We start from the raw sequence: 5,672 nt of genomic DNA, 5'->3' as shown, positions 1-5,672 counted from the left end.
GAAAGAAAGAAGAAAGAAAGAGGGGTAGAAAAGAAAGGAAAAAAGGGGGCAGACCGAACGGAAAAGAAAGAAAGAGAAAGAAAGAAAGAAGAGATAAGAAAGAAAGAAGAAGAGCGAAAAGAAAGAAAAAGAAGAAAGGAATCCTTGACGACGGACCCTTTATACAACATATCACTTTATAGGTTGAGTTTCTGGATATGACGGGCAGCCCAAGTGACATTTACCCTCCTCCAGACATTAAAGCTCCCCCATTTTTATGCTGCTTATTTTGCCACTGATTCTATGAAAGAAAAAAAAAAATTGTTGCTATAGGATATTAGACCTATTCACTTAACAACAAAATTTTGTTTGGACATTTTATGCTAGGAGTTGAGGATTAACAAGATAAAATTATTTTCATGGAGCTTGCAGTCTAGTTATAAAGTTAGAAAAATAAGCTGGCAATTAAAATTAAGTGGTATGATGAAGGAATTACAAAGTGCTCTGGTAAAATAAAGAAGGGTTATTTAACACATTCCGGGAAAGTTAGAGGAAGCTTCCTGGAGGTAGATTGTTTTAATTGAGACCTGAAAAATGAGTAAGAATTAGCACTAGAAAAGGCTGGGTAAGGTGTTAAATGGTGTACACAACAGAGGGACTAGTGTGTGCTAAATTCTGAATATGAGACAAAATAAATAAATATGGAGCTGTAAGCAGTTTGGTATAATTTTAACATGAAATATATAATCACATATGGATGAAATTAGTTAGAGACAAGAGATGAGACTTGTACTTGCATGCCTTGTTAAAACATTTGCACTTAAGTTAGCAGGCAATGGGAAGCCTGAAGGCAAGGTGCAGGTGGCATGATCACAAATGTGCTTTATTTACAAAGATCAGTGATGTTGTAATATGAAAAATAGTTTGGAATGGGAAAAGACTGGATGCAGGGAGACGTGCTAGGATGCAGTGGTCCAGTTAAAAAATGAGGGTGGTGCCCTTAGGAAAGTGACATGGGGATAGACAGTAATGGCATATCCCATGGGTATTTAGTAGATACAAATTATAAGAAACTGGTGTTGATTAGGTGTAGGGGATGAGTACAGTGAGAAAGTATAGTGTCTACTGCCACATTCTTCTTAAATCCCATTGTTGAAAATCTTGCATTTATTTATTTAAAAAAAATCTTTATTAAATTTATTGCGGTGAAATTGGTTGGCAACATTATATAGGTTTCACATATACATTTCTATAATACATCATCTATGTATTGCTTTGGGTGTTCACCACTCAGAGTAAGTTTCCCTTCCATCACCATGTATTTGACCTTTTACCTTCTTTTACCACACCCTCTCCCTCTTTACCCTCTGGTAACCACTAAACTGTTATTTGTGTCTATGAGGTTTTTTGTTTGTTTGTTTGTTTGTTTGTCATGTTCATTTATTGCTTTCAGTTTTATATGCCACATTTGGCTGAAGTCATATGGTTCTCAAATATTTGTCTGACTTATTTCACTTAGCATGATAATATCAAGACCAATCATGTTGTTGTATATGGTAGTATTTCACCTTTCTTATGGCTGAGTAATATTCCCTTTTATATATGTCTCTTATAAACAGCATTTGCATGGGTCTTGCTTTCTTATCCACTCAGCCACCCTACGTCTTTTAATTGGAGCATTCAATCCATTTACATTTAAAGTCATTATTGCTAGGTACATATATATTGCCATTTTATTATTCGTAGTTCTGGTCTTCCTTTGTTAGTTTGTTTTCACATTTCTTCTGCTTAAAGAAGCCCTTTTAACATTTCCTGCAATGCTGGCTTTGTGATAATGAACTCCTTTAGCTTATTCTTTTCTAGGAAGCTCTTTATCTCTCCTTCAATTTTAAATGAAAGCTTTGCTGGGCAGAGCAATCTTGATTGTAGGCCTTTTTTTCACCACTTTGAATATTTCCTGCCACTCCCTTTTGGCCTGCAAAGTTTCTCTAGAAAAGTCAGCTGATAGTCTTATGGGAGCTCCCTTGTAAGTAACTAGATGTCTTTCTCTTGCTTCTTTTAGGATTCTCTTCTTGTATTTAACTTTTGCCACTTTTACTATAATGTGTCTTGGTGTGGGCTTGTTTGGGTTCATCTTGTTTGAGATTCTCTGCACTTCCTGGGCTTATATGTCATTTTCCTTCCCCAGGTTAGTGAAGTTTTTGGTCATTATTTCTTTAAAAAGATTCTCAATCCCTTGCTCCCTCTCTTCTCCTTCTGGTAGTCCTGTGATGCAAATGTTTTTGTGCTTGATGTTATCCCACATGTCTCAAACTATTTTCATTGTTTTTTTTTTTTTTGTTGTTGTTGTTCTGATTGGGTGAATTGTGCTATTTTGTTTTCTAAATTGCTGATTCTATCCTCTACTTCATCTAATCTTCTGGTGATTCCTTCTAGTGTGTTCTTCATTTCGGTTATTTTATATTTCTGACTGGTTATCTTTTATGATTTTTGTATTCTTCTTTATGCTTGCTATCTGTTTGGTGAAATTCTCACTAAGTTTATTAAACATTCTTTTAATCAGTGTTCAAACTCTGCCTCTGATAGGTTGGTTTCTTTTGCTTCATTTAGTTCTGTTTCTGGAGTTTTCTTCTATTGTTTTATTTGGAACATGTTTCTTTGTTTCCTAATTCTGGCTGTCACTCTGTGTTTGCTTCTATGTATTAGGTAGAACATCTATGTCTCTCAGTCTTTGCTGCATGGACTTATGTAGTATGTGTCCTTTGTAGTTGAATTGCACAGTCTCCCTATTCTCCTGTGCATGTGTTCCAGAGGTTTCTGTTGTGTTGTGTACATTCTCCTGTTGAAGTTGAGCCTTAATTGGTTTTCACTTGTCAATGGGTAGGATTGACTCCCAGGCTCATTAGCTATGAGAATTGGCTACTCCCACAGTGTATAAGATGCTGTGTGAGGTTTGACCCCTCAGGCAAGGCATCACCATTGCCAGTTTTTGTGTCTGTAGAGAATTTCCTTTGAGTGTGCCTCTTGTAGGTCAAACCAGGTAGGGCTCTGGTTTGTTTTGAAGCAGGCCTCTGCATGTATTGTTTCTGATGTCTCTTGGGTGGGGCTCCCATGCAGGGCAGTTTCAGCCCTGTCTGTTATGGGCCTGTGGCTACATGGTAGGTGCCTCAAAGCTGTATATGGTAGGCTGCTGCCCATGCTGTATCTGGAGGCATGTGGGGGTGGCCTCTCTATGAATTGAGGCTGGCTGCCACCACTATTGAGCCTGAGGCAGCTTAGCAAAAGGCCCAGGTCCCTCTAAGCCTGTTGCCACTTGTCAGTTACCTGTAAGGCTCAACTGTTGAAAGAGGCTATTTAGGAGAACGTGTCTGGCTGGTTGACCCAGTGTTGAGGGTACCCTCGGCAATGTGGCACTAGCTGGGCAAGATGGAGTTCAAGTGAGTCACAAAATAAGACCAGTGGATTTTATAATGTTAATGCAGATTAATGTCTTATGCCAGTACTTGGCCTGTGACCACCTTGTACAGCGCCCCGAGGGCATTGCAGCCAGCCTCCACCTTAGGCTCACAAATTCCCAGGAGCTGCCCCTGAGTGGTTGCAGTGCAGGTTTTGCATTACTGTTCACCACCAAAATCTCCCCAGATCACTGCAGACCATCTGCTGCTGTAGAAAACCTTCTCTTCGGTTTGTGGGGTGGGTCTGGTCACCCAGGAACACAGAGTGCCCCTTGCAATACACCTGTATGTGGGTGGGGTGCTGTTGCAGAGGGTAAATTGTGTGGTCAGTGATTTCTACAAATTCAGTGTAGTCTTGGCTCCAGGACCAGTGCTAAGCCTCAGACCATCTCACAAAACAAAACAAAACAAAAATGAAACCACCACAAAAAAACACAAATACACTCCCCTACACACAAAAAAACAACAAACAACAAACAGACAAGACAAACAAAAATTTAAAAAATAAAACAACAGAACAAAGCAGAAAAAAGATAACCAAAAACTATAACAAGCAAACAAAAGAAACAACAACAAAAAAAGAAAGAAAGCAGAAAAAAAGGAAAAAAAAATTAAAAAGGGAAAGAAAAAATAAAAAGAGAAGAAAAAGGCTCTCTGCTCACTTTAGTCTCCACGCAGCCTATGGGTCAGAGCCAGAGTCCCAGCAGTGAGGAGTCTCACTGAGACTCAGCATTAGCTGTGTGGAGGGCAGGGACCCAGCGCTTCACAAGGCAGTTACCACAGCAGGTTCCACTGGACCAATGAGATCCCAGACCTAGCCCTCTGGGGGAGGACCCAACCTGGAATAAATAGCACCCCACTGTGAGCCACACGTGCACTGCTTCCACCTCAGGCTCAAAGAGTCCCGAGAGCTACCCCCTGCAAGTAGCTTTGATGGCCTCTGGGACACTGCTCACCACCAAAAAGCTCCCCAGGTCAATGTGGGCTGTCCTATGCTGAAAAAAACTCTATGGCCTGTGGAGGTGGTGCTGGACATTAAGTGCCCAGAGTGCCTCCCTCAACACTGATCGAGGTGGGCAGGGCAGGCACCCAGGACACCACAGGGTGTGGTGAGTAGCCCCCACAAAGTCAGAGCAGTCTCCGTTCCTGCATCAGCAATGAGCCCACAAAACCGTGCCAAGAATACCTTGGCCAGCTCTCAACTCAACACCCTACAGCAAACACTGTCCCACTAGAACAGTCCCTCTGCCTGTCTCAATCTGCAACCTGTGGGGCAGGGCCAGCAGCCTGGCAGTCAGGTGTTTCCTGGGCAATGCTGCAAAAGCAGTGTGGAGGGCAGAGACAGCAGGCATCACCATGCCAGCTTGTGTGGATTTCACCAGACCAATGCAGTCCCAAACCTGGCCCTTTGGGAGAGGGCTTATTGCTGAAAAGATGGTGCCCTCATGTAATCCACATATGTGCAGGCTCTGCCCTGGGGGAAAATAGCCCCTGTCCCTCCAGCTCCCATGCCAAAAGCACTCAGTTCAGTCCTTCCCCATAGGCTCCTGGGACCCCCAAGCTGCTATTCCCCCCACCAGAGACCAGGTGAGTGTTCACCAGCAATTGAGTCTGTGTGCTGGCTCCACAATAGGGCAACTGGGCCTCCAGCTTCCCTCCAACCCACCAGGACAGGCAGACAGAGTCTATGCTGACTTCCACTACCAGCTATCGTGGAGCTCTCCTTCTAGGCACAGGACCCCTGGGCTGGGGAGACTGACGTGGGGCCGGGTGGGGGCCCTGACTCTTCATGGGAGACCTCTGCCACTGGGGTGTCCCTCTCTGCATTTCACCCCACCCCATATGTCTGGAGTCATCCTGCCTTGTGTCTTTGCCACTCCTACCAGTCTTGACATGGCCTCTTCTTTAAATCTTTAGTTTTAGTGGTTCTATTCAGCTAGTGTTCAGATGAATCCCAAGGTTGATTATTGTATAATTTATTTGCAGTTTTGGTGTGATCCTGAGAGGCAGTTGGTACAGCATCCACCTAATCTGCCATCTTCTATTTTTTTCTTTCTTTTATGACCCACTTTGGAGGAATCTTACACAATGGTGTAGCAGTTTATTCCACAGAATTTAAGGCTGTACACACCATCAAATGAATGATGCCATTTGTATAAATAATGTATAAATACCTTTATGTAAATCAGGTAAGTTATATATTGTAACACATTCTAAGCAATGCTTTGTAAGAAAAGA

The sequence above is a fragment of the Rhinolophus ferrumequinum genome, chromosome X (assembly GCF_004115265.2).
Source record: "Rhinolophus ferrumequinum isolate MPI-CBG mRhiFer1 chromosome X, mRhiFer1_v1.p, whole genome shotgun sequence".
Taxonomy (NCBI): domain Eukaryota; kingdom Metazoa; phylum Chordata; class Mammalia; order Chiroptera; family Rhinolophidae; genus Rhinolophus; species Rhinolophus ferrumequinum.
This window is presented reverse-complemented; position numbering follows the sequence as displayed.